At 43.4% G+C, this 20,314-nt stretch overlaps 1 protein-coding gene across 2 annotated transcripts in view; it reads right to left on the bottom strand.

Annotated features, from left to right (window-relative positions):
- DMRT1 (doublesex and mab-3 related transcription factor 1) overlaps positions 1 to 20,314 on the bottom strand; it is a 102,203-nt gene that overhangs the window by 75,615 nt on the left and 6,274 nt on the right. The gene's annotated exons all lie outside the window — the stretch shown is intronic.

Raw genomic sequence — 20,314 nt, 5'->3', positions numbered from 1 at the left:
TCTTCCAGCGAAATAGACTTTAACCACTACAGAGTATGGCCAGGCAGCAGGACTTCGGGTTGAGGGCACCAGATCCCGAATCAAACTGCTTCATCAGGTCTGGAATCTACCACCCTGTGACCTTGGATCCAGCGACTTAAGTCTTCCTTGCCCCAGTATGTGTCACGTGGGGATAATGCCGCGAGAGTGGAGAAGAGGCTCTGACACTCCATAAGCACTCGACAGGTTAGCTGTTGTCATGATCACAATCACAACCCAGTGATAGCTTTCCCTGCCATCAAGCAAGAGAGCCACCAAGTAATTCTGCAAAGAAGTTATCCTTGTTCCAAACGCTCATCTTTGGGGGACGCAGGAGGGCTGGGCTGCACCTGGCAGGGCCGCCCGAGTACTACTGAACTTGGAGAGGAGCAGAGTCCTCCGCTCCCGGCCTCCTCCGAGGTCAGACGGTAGCCTTGAGTGCATTCGCTGCGATATACTCCCTAAAGTCATAATCAGGAAACGCGGGAACAATCTGTTTCTCCCACAAGGCAATCATGACAGGGCTATTTTAAACGTCAAATATGAACCTGGCGCCAGGGAAGCAAACAACCTCTTCACTGTGTACCTGACGTGAGCCCGGAACCATCTCTACATAGTGAGACTAACACCGCCAGGTGGAGAAGAGCTGGCCGCCCCTTCCCTTCCCCAAATCCCAGCTCCCCCAGCCCCGCCTCCTTGTGTGTTCAATTCTGCCTCTGAGAAGCCAGGGTGCTTCCCTCCGGGAAGGCAGGGATTTCATTTATTTGGGGGGACTGCTGCTGTTTCAGGGCTGAACTTTTAGCTTGCTATAAAGTTAATGTGCTATTCAATGTTCATTCCAGGCAAGACGGTGGGGCTGTGTATTTTCTGCCACCCCCAGAAGGCCATTATCTGTAATTGCCCATTACCATGCATAATTATTTCTCCGAGCTTGGTCTATGACCTCCAGGGTTGCACCGCTGTTACAGCCAACCGCTCTCTTACCAAATTTGTGAAGGAAGCTTTTCTGACCTTTAGCCCTTTTCGTGGTATATTCCAAAGCCGATATCAGAATGCTTATCTCGAATCAGGAGTATTTCAGATCTCTTCCAGATGTACCTTTCCCACCTCCACGGAGTTTAACCTCCCCTCAAACAACAGGAAAATAAAGCATAATCAACTCTTCACTATGTGGGAGCTGATAACCCAAACTGGGAATTATCTGGAACTCTTTTTACACCCTTGTCTTTCATTTGGCTATTTAATTGCACCATGCCTTTTAAAGATTGCTACTTGGAGAAGGTGGAGACAGGAAAGGGAAGAGAGAAAGGGTGAAACTTTAAATCTTAAATTCAATATATATGCTCCTACATTTACTGTTTTTTGAGTGGGAGGAGGAACTATGTTCAAATCAATGATTAAAATGAGATTTGGGGATTCCATGTGCATTTAAAATATTAATTCTAGAACTGACCTTAGGTGACACATCCCAAAGCGTCATTTTACATTTATCTCAGTTTTCGACATTAGCAGGATAAGAGAAAAGGGGATGAGGATTTGCTGGCTGTACACGTGGCTGCCGAGATGCTGAGCTAGTCATGGGCATTTCTGTGTCTTCATCATCCCTCACCTTCTTCAGAAGCCCTCACTGCACTGCTCAGGTGTGAGGGTTGAGAGGTACCTCGAAGTTCTATAAAGTTCGCAGAAATAGTGTGAAAGAGGGTACGCGGCTAGAATCGAAACAACTCCCACTGCTTCTGAGCCTGTCCACCAAATCTCCTCCATGTGTCCACTCTTTACACGTGCATTTGTCATTATTTTCCTTTTGTCTTTCCTTCTTTTGAATAAAGCTCCTCCAAAATTAAAAGAAGTTGATTCTAAAAATAAACACTTGTCCCTTCTTTCAACCATCATTTTTACCAAAGTCAAGTAGGGCGAACCACAGAGAATTGAAGCTAATAGCTTTTCACAGAATCCAACAACAGGGAAGACCCAGAAGTAATTTTATCCCTCCTTTCGATGCCTGGAGAAGTTAAAGCAGCCACTCCAAGACAGTACGTGAAGCTGACAGTGGGACCTCGGCCGAGGCCCCCGTCTTCAACCTCACACTTCACCACTAGGCTGTGTCATTAAGGGAAAAGGAAGCTACACAGACGTGGCCAATGAATTTTGTAAGTTAAAAGACATCTGTCGCTACTGACAAGGAGTCAACACTGATGATTTCCCGGAGAAGAATCTAAATGACTACTAACTGTTTAAACAGTGGCGTGGAGGGGCATCAACCACAGAGGTCAAGAGAGTCCTCAGACTGCGAAGACAGAGACCGTAATGGTCAGGACCTCATCCTTTCCATTGGGAAGCATCAGGTAGGGCAGCGGCTGAGAGCCGCGACGTGGTCCAAGGGCACATCACACCGGCCCAGAGTCCCCAGCTGGGGGCTCTTCTGACTCCTCCCTGAAGCAGCTCGCGCCAGCCCTGGGTCCTCGTTCAGCACTGCACCCTGCAGCCTTGTCTGCCAGCTGCTGCCAACCCACTGTGCTGTGCTCAAAGTGCGTGCACAAGTCATGACACACCATATAAGAGGATTGTCTCCACACTCTCAGTTATCTCCTCACAGCTACCTGCTCCACCAAACACGTCACCAACCACACGGATAGGAGGCCCTAGCGAAAAATGCCATACTTATGACAATTCCTGCTTCCTCAGTGTAGGGGGCCAGAACTCAAATTCCCAGCCTCTGTGTGCTTAGGGCCAAGGCATGCAAAGAAAGCTCTGCCAATCAGATCACCCAAGGGAGACCTCAATTAAGACAATGCCCTTTCTATTTTTTTTTGGCTGAAGCCAGAGGCTTCTGGCTTTTAATGGTGGCAGAGGCCACAGATGCAAAGCCCTGAAGGCTCTGACAACCTGGGATATGTACATATATCCAGAGACACACATACATATACACACACACACACACACACATACACATGCACACACAGAGGTCTATCTATACTTATACCTATACCGATATCTATACCTAAATCTATCTATCAATCAACATCTAACTGGACAGAAAGCCCAATCTTAACTAAAAGAAACAATTACCAAGAGCCAAGTGGGCCTATCAACTAAAATGTTATCATGATGACTAAGAAACAACACAACAGAAGCTACGTAACTGGCTAATTTCTTACAACCACCGTCATACCCCATCACCTCTATCTTTGTTGTCCACATCTAGTGACCTGTGTTGTACCTGTGGATTTTGTCCATCTGGATCACTGGAAATCTAACATACTTTCAGACACTGCGTTTCACAGAAACGTCACCAGGATCAGGGACTGTTTGGCAGTATTCTAAGTCAACACAGAGCCTTAGGAGCAGCTCTGCGCTGGGGGGCAGCCCGTGGCACAGTGGGAGGAGGACAGGAACTCCGCAACCACTGGGCCTGCATAAAGGGAGCCCTGTCTGCGGCAGAGGAGTCGGTAAGCTGTGGGCAGCAGTGGTATCATCTGTGGCTGCGTCAACCACCAGCCACACCCGTGCTTCTCAAGGTTTACTCTATCACAGAAACAATACCGGATTGACAAGCGAGAAAATCAAGTGTTTTTTTTAACCAACAATGAGGCAAGGTTAAGTATCTGAACACTATCAACAAAAAAGCACATACTCCTACAAACATACAAGTTTTAAGATTAAGTTGTTCCCCCCTCCCACCCCCCAGGAAAGGCAAACAACCACATAGGCAGAGTCTCGAGACTCCCCTGGGGTTCTCTTTCATCCCTGGACTGAACACAGACCAGGAAAGGAAAGGCTGACCTGCTGGGAAGAGACTACAATGCTGTGACTGAAAGGATTTCAGAGCTGGAGGGCCGGGTTTCCTGAGATCATTACGGATGCTGCCACAGGAAGGATGCACAAAAGCCAGCCACGGAGGAGCTAACAGAGTGGTTCTTTCGTACAGGTTGAGCGGTCACAATCATTTGACCCAGAAAGGTCAACTTGTGGGAAAAAGCCCTCAACAAATTCATTCATTCATTCATTCATTCATTCCCAACTGAGCGCTCAACTGTTTATCTCCAAGGCAGGAAGGGTCATTTTATCATGACATCACCATATGCACAGGAAGGTGCCTTCAGATTCCGCTGAGTCTGAAATGAGGAAGCCCACCGACTCCACGGAATGTGTAACATTTTATTTATTGCAAGCCAAAATACAGAGAGAGTGCAGCCTTGCCTTAATAGCTAAAATAAAACAAATGTGTAGACAAAGGAGAAAAAGACTATTAAACAGTGCGACAGAAAATATGACACCTTAAGAAAAACTAAGAAAATAATAAGCAACAGATTATTAAATTCTCAGGGACTGAAAAAGCAAAAATAGGGAGGAGAAACAAAGTCACTGCAGATTAAATATGGAGAGTTTTAAGCCAATTATAAAAGATCAAAGAGAACAAGAGAGGGGAGGAGTAGCCTTACAAGTAACCGAGATAGGAGACCTTGGGAGAAATACGACCAGGGTAAGATCATTACAGTTTACAGTAAAAGTAATCTAGGGATGACTTGGGAGAGAAATTCACTATTGAGAGAGAGACCACTATTGCGAGAACAGCATGGGGACAGAAATCAAAAAGCTCTTTATTTTAAAGAGGCATGCACCTCTGGAGGGAAGGGAACGGACTTCTATGCAGAGCAGCGAACAGGACTGGCAAGTGAAAAGTGCAAATGAAAAACGCCACAGCGCCTTGAGCCACATTTTGGATTTCTATACCATCAACCTCTGGCTAGGAAATTCAGTGTGATCTTCATGACATGCCACCATAGGCAAGGGTTATGGAATTAGTAGAAAAGCGTCCTTGAAACTCACTTGGCACTTTCTGTTTTGCCCCCAATAAAAATGTGACACTGCCCCCAGTGAATAATGTCCACTTCCTCAAAAATCTCAACCATTACTGATTATTCTAGATTTTAACCTAGAGGAGGTGAGCTAAGAAAAGAGCTGCTAATGCAAATGATGCTAACTTTTAATTTTAATACTATCTTTCATTTATGGAATATTCTGCAATTTACATAGATTCTTTCAGTTGCTACCTACAACGGGTCTGTGAGATTGAAAGAGCAGGAACTATATGCCTCCCTGGAAAGCGGAGCTGGCCGTGGCTTAGAAAAATGCTGCGCATACAAAGGAATAGGTAGAAGTTGGAATCTGGATTTAACCCAGGTCTTTCTTTCTTTTTTCTTTTTCTTTTGGTGAGGAAGATTGGCCCTGAGCTAACACCTGTTGCCCATCTTCCTCTTTTTGCTTCAGGAAGATTTGCCCTGAGCTAACACCCATGCCAACCTCCCTCTATTTTGTACGTGGGCTGCCACTACAGCATGGCTGCTGATGAGTGGCACAGGCCCCCACCGAGGAACTGAACCCACACCATCCAAGTGGAGCACATCAAACTTAACCACTAAGCCACAGGGCCAGTCCTAACCCAGGCCTTTTGATTCCAGGTTTGGTACCTTCTCACAATGACATGAAAAACCCACACACCCAGCTCTTCACTTTTATTCTGAGTAGTTAATTCTGTGTATTTTGTTTTTGGGTTTCTCTCTCTTTTTTTTTTTTTTTTAGTATTCATCAGTATAACTGGATGTTATAAAATATCAGAATCAGAAAGCCAAGGGAAATACAGAATACTGCCAAGGAATCCCATTACAACCAGCACATAAGATCAAAAATAATACCTGCCTTACAACACTTTGCTTCCCTCCATGAGATTGTATAGATCACCATCTAACCACAAGGAGGACTAAAAGCTTGTGGGATAACTGGATTTACAGAATGAGAAAACGTAACATTCTAATAACAGCACTTACTGATACCGAGAAAACGTATCTCAAGAAAAGAAAAATAAAGAGAACTTTGGACATCTACTATCTTTCTAACCCCTGTACCTGGATACAAACTGTTTACCTGGCTATTTAGTGGGTCCCAAATTACTACCACCAGGACGCGGGTAATGGAGTCCAATCTATGGCCTGAGTGTGGGCTGTGGGCCACAGACCTGGGTTTGAATCCCAACACCACTCCTTAATACCCGTGCGACCTTGACCATGTTACTGAACTTCAATTTCCTCATAAGTGGAAAAAATAGTTCCTATTTTACAGAGTTGCTGTAGAGATTAAATAAGTACATAAATAACAAAGCGGCTAAGACAATACCTGGCATGAGGCAGACACTCAGTAAATGAGAGCTAGGAGCACTGTAATTATTACTGCCGCCTCTGAAAACGTAATGCCAAAGAGTCGGGAATTAAACAAACTACACACTCAGATGGGAAAGAATAAAGCAGTGCCCACTGTCCCCACTTCACGCAGACGAATTAGGGAAACATTATTCACAGTCGTGAGTGGATCCTCAGTTTGAGAAACATCACTTACTCCTGCCATTCTGGTTCCTGGCAGCACGAACTAACATGAGAATTACATTTCTTTGCTTAATCACCCTTATTATGCTTTGTTTCTTCAGTTCTACCCATTTTCTCCCCGCTCCTAGATGCAAGCTTTTGTTCCCTGTCAAACTCCTCACCATCGCTGTAAATAATCTCTCTCCCTCTGTTATATTACCTTTCAAATATTTATAGACTGTTATTCTCCTTCTCTCCAAGCCATACATCATTTTTGTTGCCCTTCCCCTGGATTCTCTCTAGTTTATCTACATCTTTTAGAGAAAAACAAACCCCAGGTGCTTCATGATGAAAACAGCACACCCAAAGCTAACAACCCTAAACCAATAAGGCCCCTTATTCAAAAGCCACAAGAAAATTCTTTGATGTGCTTCTCAGCCCTTTACTCCTGTAACTCATAATTCCATCTCTCAGATAAAAACTGAGGCAGAGAGTGATAAGGGAAACGAACACCATCCTCCTCAAGTGAATGGCGGGGGCCCTAAAAGACAGCAGCTCTGGGATGGGACACTCTCAGATGCATCTCCAACTCAGTAATGAGGAATTAGGCACAGTGCGCCTCACTTCTACTTGTTAATTCCTTCCCTGTCCGTTGCATTCGATATGAGTATATTAGAAGCGTGTCCTTGAGCCTCCCTTGATGTCTTCTGTTTTACCTCTAAAGAAAAATCTGACACTTTATTTTAAAATACACACAGTTTGGGGAGGATTTCTAAAAGGAAAACTTCTAAAACTAAACGCTTAAAAATACTATCCTCAGGGGCTGGCCCCGTGGCTGAGTGGTTAAGTTCGCACGCTCCACTGCAGGCAGCCCAGTGTTTTGTTGGTTCGAATCCTGAGCGTGGACACGGCACTGCTCATCAAACCACGCTGAGGCAGCGTCCCACATGCCACAACTAGAATGACACACAACGAAGAATATACAACTATGTACTGGGGGCTCTGGGGAGAAAAAGGAAAAAAATAAAATCTTTAAAAAAAAAAAATACTATCCTTATCACCAGGCAGACACCCTTTCACGGTGGGCAATAGTCAGACTCACCGAGCTCAGCTTCCCCACATTTCTTCTGGAAGGTGATGTCAAAGTGTCTGCCACCCAACAGGTCTGTGCCGAGAGCCCCTGCTTCTTAATCCCACATGCGTGTCCGAAGGTTTCTAAAATGTGTCCAAACTGTGAGAGGCAGCAAGATATTGACCGTCTTTACCCATCTTGCTGAAGGTAACTTCCTCATCTCAGAGTCCTGAGTACTTGTGTGGTTATCAACAGTCCCCACTCCCTTTAGAAAGGCTAAGAGATGGCTAACACGAAAGACATAGATCAGGAAAATTAATAAAACAGAAAGAGAAGAGAAAGAGAAGAGAAGAAAGCAAGGGGGAAGCTTACTCATATTCTAAAGTGAGGGCTCAATACATTTACTAGGTGTGAGCATTAAGATCTATGCCCGAGATTCCAGGCAGCCGGGCTGGGGGCAGGGGGGAGGGAAATGTGACATAATCCTCACCCACAGACATAATTCTTGTGGTCAGTCCACGTAGCTTCATTTTTGCAAAAACAGTTTATGGCCATAGGGTGGATCCCATCCAGGCTCATTCCGCTGCTCCTCACATTAGTATCTGAAACTCAAGATCTCTGGCCTATTTCTGTACTTCATCGTGGTTTACAAAGAATTTTTACATAAACACCTTAATTGAGCACCATAACAATTCTGTAAGATAAACTGGGCAGGCATTAATATTTTATCCATTTCACAAATGAGGAAATAAACAAAGAAATTACGTGAAGTGATGAAAATCAGAGATGGCGAGTAACCGAGCCAGGTTCCTGGACGCTAGATCTTAGATTCTCTCAACGAGCTTCCTCCCCAGGGATAAAGTTATCCGGATAACAGAAAAACTCTTTTTTTTGGTGTCTTCCATCTTCAAGATTTTTGATCAAGCTTCCACGACCAGACACCACTCTCCCAGGGGGAAACCTGGCCCTGCCATGCCATAATAAGGATTCACCCTGGGGGAAGTGCGGCCCTGAAGTGTTCCACATCAGTCAAAGAAAGCAGTAAAATTCCTTTGAAATAGCTGATGGGTAATGTGTGTCTAATTTCACGTAACACTGATAAGAATAAGATCAGTCTCTAGTAACCAGAATATCTGACTAGACAACCTATCCCATTCCTCAGTCATGGCGACACCAGTTTATTATACACCAAATAGTAATACAGTAGTTTCCCCTTATCCGTGGGGAAAATGTTCCAAGACTCCCAGTGGATGCCTGACACCGTGGATAGTACCAAATCCCACATACACGATTGTCCCTCGGTATCCTTGGGAGATCAGATCCAGCACCCCTGGGATACCAAAATCCACGGATGCTCAAGTCCCTTATATAAAATGGGGCGGTATTTGCATATAACCTACGCACATCCTCCCGCAGACTTTAAATCATCTCTAGATTACTTATAATACCTAATACAATGTAAATGCTGTGGAAATAGCTGTTATACCGTATTGTTTAGGGAATAATGATCTAAGAAGGTCTGTACATGTTCATTACAGATACCACCATCATAGGCCTTTCAATCCAAGATCGGCTGAATCCACAGATGCAGAGGGCCAAGTGCACTATGTCCTTTCCTATACATACATACCTATGATAAAGTTTAATTTATAAATTGGCACAATAAGAGATTAACAACAGAACAATTATAGCAATACACTGTAATAAAAGTTACTGCAGATCTTAGCAACCTCAGCATATGACTTTTTTTCTTTCCTTATTAAGTTGAGAACATCCACCTTTTCACTTAAAGGAAGCCCCTTACGGCTCCTCTTTGGCATATCTGAATTGCCAGCATCACCACTCTTGCCGTTGGGGCCATTCTTAAGTAAAATAAGGGTGACTTGAACACAAGTACTGTGATACTGCAACAGTCGATCTGATCACCAAGAGGGCTACTAAGCGACAAATGGGCAGATACCATATATGGGGTGGATACGCTGGACAAAGGGACGATTCTGGTCCCAGGAGGGACAAAGTGGAGTGACAGAAAATTTCATCAGGCTACTCAGAACAGCATGCAATTTAAAACTTCTGAGTTGTTTATTTCTGGAATTTTTCATTTAATATTTTCAGACCAGAGTTGACTGCGACTAACTGAAACCATGGATGGGGGGGACTACTGTGTTGAAACGTCTAGACCACACACATGACGTGACGGTGAAACGGTTTAATCTTTGGGGTCATTAGCTTAAATTGAGATCTGCTCCTGATTACACTGAAATGAGGAGGAGACGCTGGAAGAATACGAGCACAAGTTTAGCCATTCTCTTATGGCCATTTTCACTCAGCTAATGGTCTGCTAACAGGGAACTAGAAGGGTCACAGGTTTCGGTCCTCTGCTTGACTTTCAGAGCGCAGGGACCAGGGCTCAGTCCTTGGGCTCCTAGGTCTCTGCACTCTGTCCCCAGCTACTCCATCTAGTCTCAGGTTGAAATACCAAGAAGTGGGGGGAAACTGCCATTCACATCACAAAGGGGCAATCTCCATAATAAATAAGGAACTCCCACATTATGGGGGAGGCGGGGAACTCAGTAGAGGAACGGGCAAAGGACATACACACATGGTTCACAGACAAAAATACAAATGGCCTTTAAATCTACGAAAAGATGTTCAACCTCACTAACAAAGGAAAACGTGGATCATAAACTCTATCAACAATTTTTGTTTTCTTTTGCTGTATAACAAATCACCACAAATTTAGTGGCTTAAAATGAGACAAATTTTATTATCTTGACCGTTCTGTGGGCCCGAAGTCTGATAATGGGTCTTTCTAGGCTGAAATCAAGGTGTCAACAGAGTTACGCTTGCTCATTCTGTTTCCCTGCTCATTCAAGTTGCTGGCAGAACTCAGTTCCTTGTAGCTGTAGGACTGGGGCCCAGTTTTCTTGCTGGCTGTCAGCAGAGAGCTGTTCCAAGCTTCTAGAGAACTCCTGCATTCTCTGGCTCAGGGGCCCCTTCCTCCATCTTCAAAGCCAGCAACCACAGGTCATGTCTCTCTCCCACTCGGAAACTCCTCTACGTCGTGGCATCTCTGGGGCAGCCAGGAAAAGTTCTGCACTTCTAAGGATCCCTAGTGGGCCCATCTGGGAAATCTGGATCCTCTCCCCATCTCAGGATCCTCAACTTCTTCACATTTGCAAAGTCCCTTTTGTCATGTAGGATAACACCTTCACAGGTCCCAGGAATTGGAGTGTGGATATCTCTGAGGGGCTATTATTCTGCTGACCACACCAATGTACAACTGTTCACCTTTCAGACTGGTAAAGCCCCAGGGATAACCTAGTACTGGCAATGCTGGGGCAGCCGCCCTCTGAAGGGAGTGGCATCAACAATATGTACCAAAATGACACGTAAATTGCCCTCCACAGTAGACCTCCTGCCCCACCATTTCTTTCCATATCTACTACCACCACCCCAGGCCCAGCTGCTCTCCCCTTTGCTCGGGCAACCGCCCAGCCTTCACTTCAATCTCTGCTCCCACACATCCCCCTTCACACTACACCCCACACAGCAGCAGAGAGATCCTTAAGAAAGTAAATCAGATCACACCATTCACCGCTTCAACACTCCAATGACTTTCCATTGCACTCTTAATAAAATCCCAGCTCTTTCCCTGGCCTACAAGGCCCCACGAGATGCAGGCCCCAGTGACATCACCCTTTGCTCTCAGCACTCCAGCACACTGCCCTCCTTCCTGCTCTAAGCACCCTCGGACCTGGCTGTGCCTTCTGCCTGCACAGCTTTCCCCAGATATTGACCACAATGGCTCATTATCATTTGGAACTAGCTCCAACTTAATGTCCTTAGAGAGGCCATCTTTCCCTAAAGAACCCATCATCGGCCACTGTCCCTTCGGACATATCCATCACATCGCTTTGTCTTTCTTCATAGCACGTACCACTTTCTGAAAATATTTTGCCTATTTACTGGTGGACTTGTTTATCCACTGTCTCCCCTGCTGAATATATAAGACCCATGCGAGGCAGAGGTTTTCTGCACTGTTGTATATTCCCACGCCTAGGGAGAAGGGTCTGACGCAAAGTAGTCACACAGTGGATATGTGTCGAATCAATAAAAAATAAAACAGAAAAATAGAAGGAAGATAGAGAAGAAGGGAGGGAGGGAATCTTGCTCAGACAGAAGACTCACCAGGCAAGATGAATTCAATTCGGTTCAGCAAACATTTATTGGTGTTTGATAAATCTAACCTGCTTCCCTGAATTAAAGCATATTCTACATTTTAGGTAAACCCCCAAACCTCAGGCCCAGAGGTAAGGGGTGGTGCAAAAACAGGAAGTAGTTTTCTAAGTGCTGAAATCAATCAAGAGTCATCTGTTAATAGGCATCAGATTGAACTGACATAGGATGGCAGAAGCAATATCGAAGAACTCCTACTGCCAGTAAAAATCAGAAACTCTGCTATTACTATAATACTGAATCGATATTTTCTTCTGACAACAAACCAGCTACTCATAGTCTACTTTGTTTCTTATGCATTTTTTCTGAAAAGCATGTTCAGTGGTATTGTGTGATAAGACTGGATGAGTGATTGGAAGTCCGCCAAGAGACAGAAGAGACTAAACTGGGTTTGAAACGCAACCGGTTCAGCAACAGGAATCAATATTCATGTGAATTTCCTTAGGGGAGTCAAAAAGGCTGTCATGCTGAATCTTTTTACAAGTTGAAAAGTAAAGCACCTTCTGGCTGAGACACAAAATGCAGATCTGCACTTAACACAGTTGCTTGTGACAATGGCCAAAGGAAGCCTGACAAGTCAAGAACCAGAGACAGCAGCTGGAGCCCCGGGGGGCCCACAGGCACCCCTGCCCTGCTTCCTTTGCTTCATGGCACCACAGGGAGCCCTGCCAGGTTCAGAGTTCAGATCCCCCGGCCGAGGTACAGAATTTATAGTCTCCTGCATAAGGCGTCAGGGACATTGCCCTGCACCCCATTCCCTATAAACCTCAGTCCCTTGAGAAGCTTCAGAGTCCTCATTACCCCAGAGGCACAGGTTAGACCAGTGTATGAAGCTAAGAGAGAGAAGGCAGCAACAAAGGGAAAATTGAGGCCCTAGGAGAGGGACAAGAGGAAAGAAAGGATGCTGACAGAGAGAAAAGGAAGCATCTTAGCTCACGTGAGTCTACAGGTGATTTCAAAGGCCAAGTGCTTTGAAGAGAGCTGGGCTAGCTAAAGAGGCTGTCATTAGTCAAAGTTAATGAGAGGGTGTTATCGCCTGATGGGTACAGAGACTCAGTTTGGGAAGATGAAATAAGGTGTGATTTCTGGAGGTGTAAATTCTGGAGATGGCTGGTAGTGATGGTTGCACAAATAATGTGAGTGTACTTAATGCCACTGAACCGTATACTTAAAAATGGCTAAAATGGTCAATTTTATGTTATGTATATTTTGTCAAAATAACAATTTTTTAAAATGAGTTAGTTAATAAAACAACAGGTCGGACAGCAAGGTGGCACAAGATCCAAACAGTACTAGGTGGCTGAGGCGGTGGTCAATGCACAGGATTCTTGAAGCAGCAGACAACCAGGTTCAAGGTTCCGGTGGACAGTGTGGAGCAGACAAGCGAAAGTGACGACACAGATGAGCTTTTTGACATTCCCAAAGTCTCCTACAGCAGCAAATGCAAGGCTGTACCACACCACGACAACATCTAGTGTCGCCATCTATAAAAGTCCTTCAAAGCTATGACCAGCGGTGGGAGCAAATTCTAGAACAGTCTATGAACTACCCTCTTCCCATCGGCAATGTGAAGGACAGCTGTCCAGTTTTACCAACTCTCAGGTTTTCTCTTTTGCTTTCCACAAAAGTGACAGTGGTCTTCCATTTTCGAAAATCCAATGATAAAAATTATTCTTGCCAAATTCCTAGGGCAATAGAATTTCCTCTCCCTCCTTCTGAGGAAATGCTTGTCACCCAAGGTCTGAAAAGTCACTTTAGGTTTTCAGAAACAAACCATATTTCTATCAGCCTTTCAGACAACAAAGACCGCCCATCACCAGGTCCCTCTATGGTTTACTTCCACAAACACTTCCTTTCACTACAAACTGGATGTGACAATGAGGTGAAAGAAGAAATTTTTTTAAAAGACTAAATGTTAGCATATTTCTAGTGACAATAAAATGCAAACCTAGAGAATCCTCCATGATCTAAACTGCTGGTCATCAAAGAGAGTCTCACTAGGTTTTATATCTGTAGGCTTGCCAAGATGAAGGCACCTTATATCTTTCAATTTTAAAAAACTTGTTTGAATTTTCTAGAACCCTCATACACTACTGGTGGGAATGTAAAATAATGCAGCCTCTTTGGAAAACATTCCAGCAATTCTTCGAAAGGTTAAAAATAGTGTTATCCTGAGTCAGCAACTCCACGCCTTGGTATACAATCATGAGCCACGTAATGACACTTTGGTCAGCAACAGACCACGTGTACAATGGTGGTCCCAAAGATTAGTACCACATGGCCTAGGTGTGTAGTAGGCTATCCCATCTAGGTTTGTGTAAGTACACTCTATGATGCTCGCACAATGACAAAACTGCCTAACTACTCATTTCTCACGTGTCCCTGTACTTAACCGACACATGACTATATACCCCAGAGAATGAACACATATTCATACAACACTGGTACCAAAATGCTATAGAAGCATTAGTCATAACAGCCAAAAAGTGTAAGCAACCCAAATGTCCATTCAGCTGATGAATAAATATATATATGATACATCTGTATAATGAATATTATTTAGCAAAAAAAGAAGGAATAATAAATACATGCTACAATATGGATAAACCTTGCAAACATTAGGGTAAATGAAAGAAGCCAGACACAGAAGGTCACATATCATATAATTCATTTATATGAAATGTCCAGAATATATAGCATGTCCAGAATAGGCAAATTTATAGAGACAAAAAGAATCTATTAGTGGTTGCCTAGGGCTAGTGTGGGGAGTGGCTGAGGAGTGACTGCTAATGGGTACAGAGTTTTTTTTAGATGAAAAGGTTCCACAATTAGATTTTGATGATGGTTGCACAACTCTCTGAATTGACTAAAAAACAATAAACTGTACATTTTAAATAGATGAATTGTGTAGTATACAAATTAACCTTAAGCTGCTAAATCATATTTGAATTTTTAGCCATTTAAAAATTCATATCCATTTAAAACATATCACAAAACAAAAATGCACATTGAACATCAATGATTTTACTCTGATATCTGCAGGTGGATTCATACCACTAATCTAGTGTTTTACAACAAATCAAATTTAACCATCATTATTCCCTCATTCAGCAAAGGTTTACTGACTATTTACTATAAAGCCAGGTGCTGTACTATGTACATGAATAAAATGATAGATAAAATGCAATCCCTTCCCTTAAGATTACATTTCTACAAAGAAGTTATAGGTATAAACCAATCAAATGTTTTTACGTCTTTTACATATGCTGTTACAAAACTAATTCATAACCTTAAATCTTGTATTTATCTTTTTCGCGGCAATAGATGTTTCCTAACTTTCCTTTCTAGCCAAAGGGAGACCAGTATGGCTACTTCCTATATACTTTCTTGTTGTAACTGCTTTATGGAAATACTGTCTACAGAGAAGTTCTATCAGGCCAGTGAATTGCTATATTTGACATGTAAGCAAAGACTGCCCTCAAAATAAATTAAATTGATTGGGGCACTATTTAAAGCAACAGGCTATCAAAATGATCAGTACCATTAATCTTAACTGTCTTCCTTCATTCAAGCCTCCAACTATTGCTTCAGTTTAAGGAATTTTGTTTTGCTAGACATTCTGGAAATTTCTTTGACTCTGAAAGTAAAATTGGCCAATGCTTTTTTATCTGAAGGCCTTTTTAAGCCAAATATCTACACATTTTCTCTTCTACTTAAAATTGAGAGCTCGGTCTACAATCAGATGGAGCTCATCTAAGTAACTAGAATCCTTCAAAAATAACCTCTTGAACCAATCTGGATATAACATTTTGGTTGTTCATTTGAATGAAGTGCTTCTTTATGTACAACACTGGAAAACTGAAAAGACAAAAATGGAAATGTGATTTTAAATTTAAATGACTCCAGAGGATTTTTAGGGCAGTGAAACCAAACTGTGCCATACATCATCATTAATTTGTCTAAACCCACAGAATATTCAACACCAAGAGTGAACCTAATGCCAACTGTGGACTTTGAATGATTATGATGTGTCAATGTAGGTCATCAATTGTAACAAATGTACCACTTTGCTGGGGGATGTGGATTATGGGGGAGAGGTTCATGTGTGGGGGCAAGGGGTATATCGGAAATCTCTGGACCTTCCTCTGAATTTTGCTGTGAAACTATAATTGCTCTAAGGAATAAAGCTTATTTTTTAAAAATTTAAATAAGTCAATATTTTCAATTGTTAGTTTATCAGTCACAGTTCTTACTGGGAAAAACTGCATGGGGACATCAGTCCATTTTCAAACTACTACATGACATGTTTGTTAAGTATTTAAGCACTCAGAAGACACACAAAGAAATGTGTTCCCCTACCAGCATGTGCTCTCTCTGTGTGCTGACGTGGAATGACTGCTAAAGAAGGCAAGTGAAGCAGGGGGTCCCACCATCACCAGACACAGACCTGACTGACCCTTCCAACAGGAGAAAGGTGAGTGAAAGTGGGCTCCAGGCCACAGGAGGCTGGGCTGCCGGGGAAGGCCAGAGAGGGCAGGAGGTGGTTCGATAAGGGGGAGTGTGAATGTGAGTGTGTGTGTGCAAGTCCAGGGTGCTCCAGAAGGGAGGGCCCCAAGGGAGATAACATTCAGGTCCTTACTTACAAAGGACACGTGCAGAACCCAATTATCTGTAATGCAACCCTTCATCTGACAGTTCTGCACGGAAAAGGAGAGGCAAAGAAGTATGCAGATCCTAACACAAGCCCTGGGTAAAACACCATTCTACCAGTTGCACAGGAGGTTGAAGGAAAAGCAGAGTATACAGTAAAACAAAGAGGAGCACAAATCTCAAAGAGGAAGAATGCCCAAAAGATTTTTTTTTTAAGTTAGTTGATAACTTTTGAAATGAATATATATTTTATGCTTAAATTTAAAAAGTAAAACTACAGAGATAATGCTGAAGTAGCTATTAACTCATTATCATTTATGACCAAAAACGCTCACCATTTTTTTCTGGCTGCCCCCAAAATGGCCAGGAAGAAACTATTTGTTCATCAATGGTGCATCTGCTAACATCCAATCCTGCTAGAAACAGGAACGAACAGGGCATTTCTTCAAAAGGCTGTTTCTTCCGCAGTCATGCCCACAATCAGAGATGAAAATCACAACAAAAATCTTTTATACTTATTATTTGAGGAATCTCCCGTCAGTGTTCTGGTCAATCTTAGCCAATCTTTGGCTAAGGATTGTAGAGACTTTCTTCTAAAGCACTTAATCCTCCTCAGAGGGGTCAGTTCTCCAATAAAGGAAACAACAGCTTGGTAAATCCATTTTCTTCAGTGTCCTTAGAATCCAGCCAATAATCTTGGCAATAATTCTTGAGCCTTTCTCACTCTCATTTTTGGCACTTTCGGGAGCCAAACTGAGATAACGAAGAAACTTCAAGGACATAAAAATCTACTGAATTTCACTAAGCTCTTGCTCTTGGAGACATTAAATATTAGGTCTTAGAAGGTTAACAACGTGACCCCATGCGAGCCAGGGTAGTAGATTTAACTAATCCATGACAACTACAACTTTCACCTCTCCCTAAATCATTTCAAATCCTAGCCTTCCGGACCTATATAATGGAATTATATTAAAATGGCCGTTAAAAAATTCCAAGCAGGTTTTTTTTTTGTTTGGTTGGGTTTTTTCCCTTAAGATTGGCCCTGAGCTAACATCTGCTGCCAATCTCCCTGTTTTTTTCTTCTTCTCCCTAAAGCACCCCAGTACACAGTTGTATAGTCTAGTTGTGAGCGCCTCTGGTTGTGCTATGTGGGATGCCGCCTCAGCGTGGCCTGATGAGTGGTGCCATGTCCGCGCCCAGGATGTGAACCAGTGAAGCCCTGGGCTGCTGAAGTGGAGCACACGAACTTAACCACTCGGCCACAGGGCCAGCCCCTCAAGCAACTTTAAATCAGAGAAAAAAAAAACTAATCATACGTGAGTGGGAACAAAACACTCCCATTATGTTAAATATATGAATCCTATATATACATGAAAACAATAATCAGACATATAAACTTGTACCTGCAGCAAGTAACCCTGGGATGATGGATAGAAGAGACCCACAGTTTGGGATTGGAAGAACTATTATTTTTTGTTGGAAATGTTTTTATAGCCTACAAATGTTTACCATTTAGCTGCACAAAGTTAAATGTTATTTAAAATAAATCCTCATCTCTGGAAATTTAATGTAAGTACAGATTTATTAACAGCAAGCTATCTAAGAAGTTGGGCCCCATGTTCTCCATAAACTGGAAGGACATTCATGGGTCAGTCAGTCAGTCTGTCTGTCTCCCCCGCTCTCCCCCCTCCCTTTCTCTCTTTCTCCCTCTATACATTTATGTAGTTTAATTCTACTGGCATTCTTGATTTTCTCTAGCTCATATCCCAGCCCAGCCCGGAAGTTATCACTCCCAACTCAAGAGCTGCGGGAGAGGTCCAGGGAGTGATGACAATGTAGCTGAGGCTCCCCCTCCGTGGAGATGAACCGGCCGCAGGAAAGCCCATCTTCCCCTGGCAGGCCGTCTCCAGGGAGAGGCCGCCCCGCCCAGGCCTGAGCACACACGCTCAACACACCATTGGCTTCCATATTCCCCTCTCTTTGAGTGCTGGTTCACGACTCCAAAATGACTCGAAGGTCCATCAGCTCCAGAGGCAAGGAGGGGAATCTGGTCACATCCTCTCTGACCCTGAACCTTCTATTTCGCTCCCATGCTGCTCCTATTTGTAACCTTCCCTACTGCCACCCCAATACCCTGTGAGAACTCGTTTGTCATTCTGAACTCCATCCAGCCTCAAATCCTTCTCTAAAGTTCTGCTCTCTTGGCATTTCAAACTCTGACATCCCTCCCACCAGAGGGGAACGCAGGACAGCTGGCGAGACCAGGTTCATCTGTGCTGCCCTACAAAATGCCCAGCACTGACATTTCTCCACCAAGGACCCTTCCCGGTATTTCTCCCCGTGAAGACCAGTGGCTGCAGCCTTCCATGCCAAGGGAGAATGGCAGGGACTTTTGCCCCTAACATTATTCCTATTTGCCCATTAACCTTAAATCCCTTCTGAGGATTAAACCGTAGCTTCTAATCATAATTGTCCATTTTCCAAGAAAACATGCCAACTGTTCCCACAGCCTCTCTTCACAGGCAGATGAAATGGAAAATCCATGGGCCTTGGGACCAGACAGGCCTGCATTGAATCTTAGCTCATTCAGCTTTATTCTGGGGCAGGTTCCTTATCACCGGTTTCCTTTTCTGTAAAAGGGAATAATAATTCCTCCCGTATATGATGTTTATGAACATCAAATGAGTTACTCCCCTCTTTTCTCCTCTGACACACCTCTGTTCCCAACTCAGCCCTCCAGCTAAACCCACCACATCAGCCCTGACCAGGGTTATTTGGTAATTAACCTTAGACACAGCTTAAAATCCCAAAGTGTAAAGATCATATTTCTGATAAATATACTCCTTCCTTCCTATGAAAAGGCAAGTTTGGAAACTGTTATAAGTATGTATTATGAGAAGCCAAGCCAAAAAAAGAAAATAATACCGTGTCCTTTAGAAACTACAAACTATAGCCCCAGTAACACACTCAGTGACAGATACACAGACAGACCTACCTGCAACACAGAGCTGACAGTTCCACTTCTCATCTGCTTTCTCTGGTGCCTGCTTACCTTCTCCTTCTTTATAATGGTCAAGATTCATAGAATCTTCCAAACCCTCAAAAACCTCTTCCCCCATTTTTGAAAAGAGGAAACAAAAGGCCCAGGGAGCTTAAGTGACTTGTTCAAAATTGCACAGCTAGTTCATGACAGGTAACTGAGCAACGTTAGCCCAGGGGTTAAGTGCAGCAACCTTAGCAACTCTTGAAAAGCTTAGTTAAGAGGTACCATGCGGCATGGCTGTATTTCATGGAGCCTCAGCAGGTTCTAATGATATTCTGTGCATCTCAGCATACGGATTTAATACGTAATATATGTATTTATTTGCCAACAGGATTTCACAGATCTTTGTTGGTTTCTTAGAGCTCCTGCGTTCTAGACTAGTGCCGTCAAATGGAACCTTGTGAGAAATGGAAATGCACACCATCCAACAGGACAGGCCTCGGCTACATGCGCCTAGTGAGCACCTGAAATGTGGCTAGTGCAACTGAAGAACTGAGTGTTTTCGATCTCTTTTATTTTTTCTTGTGGTAAAATACATATCACATAAAATTTACCATCATAACCATTTCTAAGTGCACAGTTATTAAATACATGCATAATGTTGGGCAACCATCACCACCAACTATCTCCATAGCTCTTGTCATTCTGTAAAACTGAAGCTCTGTCCCATTGAACACTAACTCTTCATCCCCGCCTCCCCCAGCCCCTGACAACCGCTGTCCTGCTTTCTGTCTCTATGATTTCGACTACTCTAAGTAGATAAGCAGAATCAGACAGCATTTCCTTTTTGTGACTCGCTTATTTGGCTTAGCATAATGTCCTCCAGGTTCATCCATGTTGTAGCCTGTGTCAGAGTTTCCTTCCTTTTTAAGGCTGAATAATATTCCACTGTATGTATACACCGCATTTTGCTTATCCATCATCTGTCAATGG

Source organism: Equus caballus, chromosome 23 (genome assembly GCF_041296265.1).
Source record: "Equus caballus isolate H_3958 breed thoroughbred chromosome 23, TB-T2T, whole genome shotgun sequence".
In the NCBI taxonomy this organism is placed as follows: Eukaryota; Metazoa; Chordata; class Mammalia; order Perissodactyla; family Equidae; genus Equus; species Equus caballus.
Note: the sequence above shows the minus strand (reverse complement) of the source record. Positions and strands in the feature narration are given on the sequence as shown.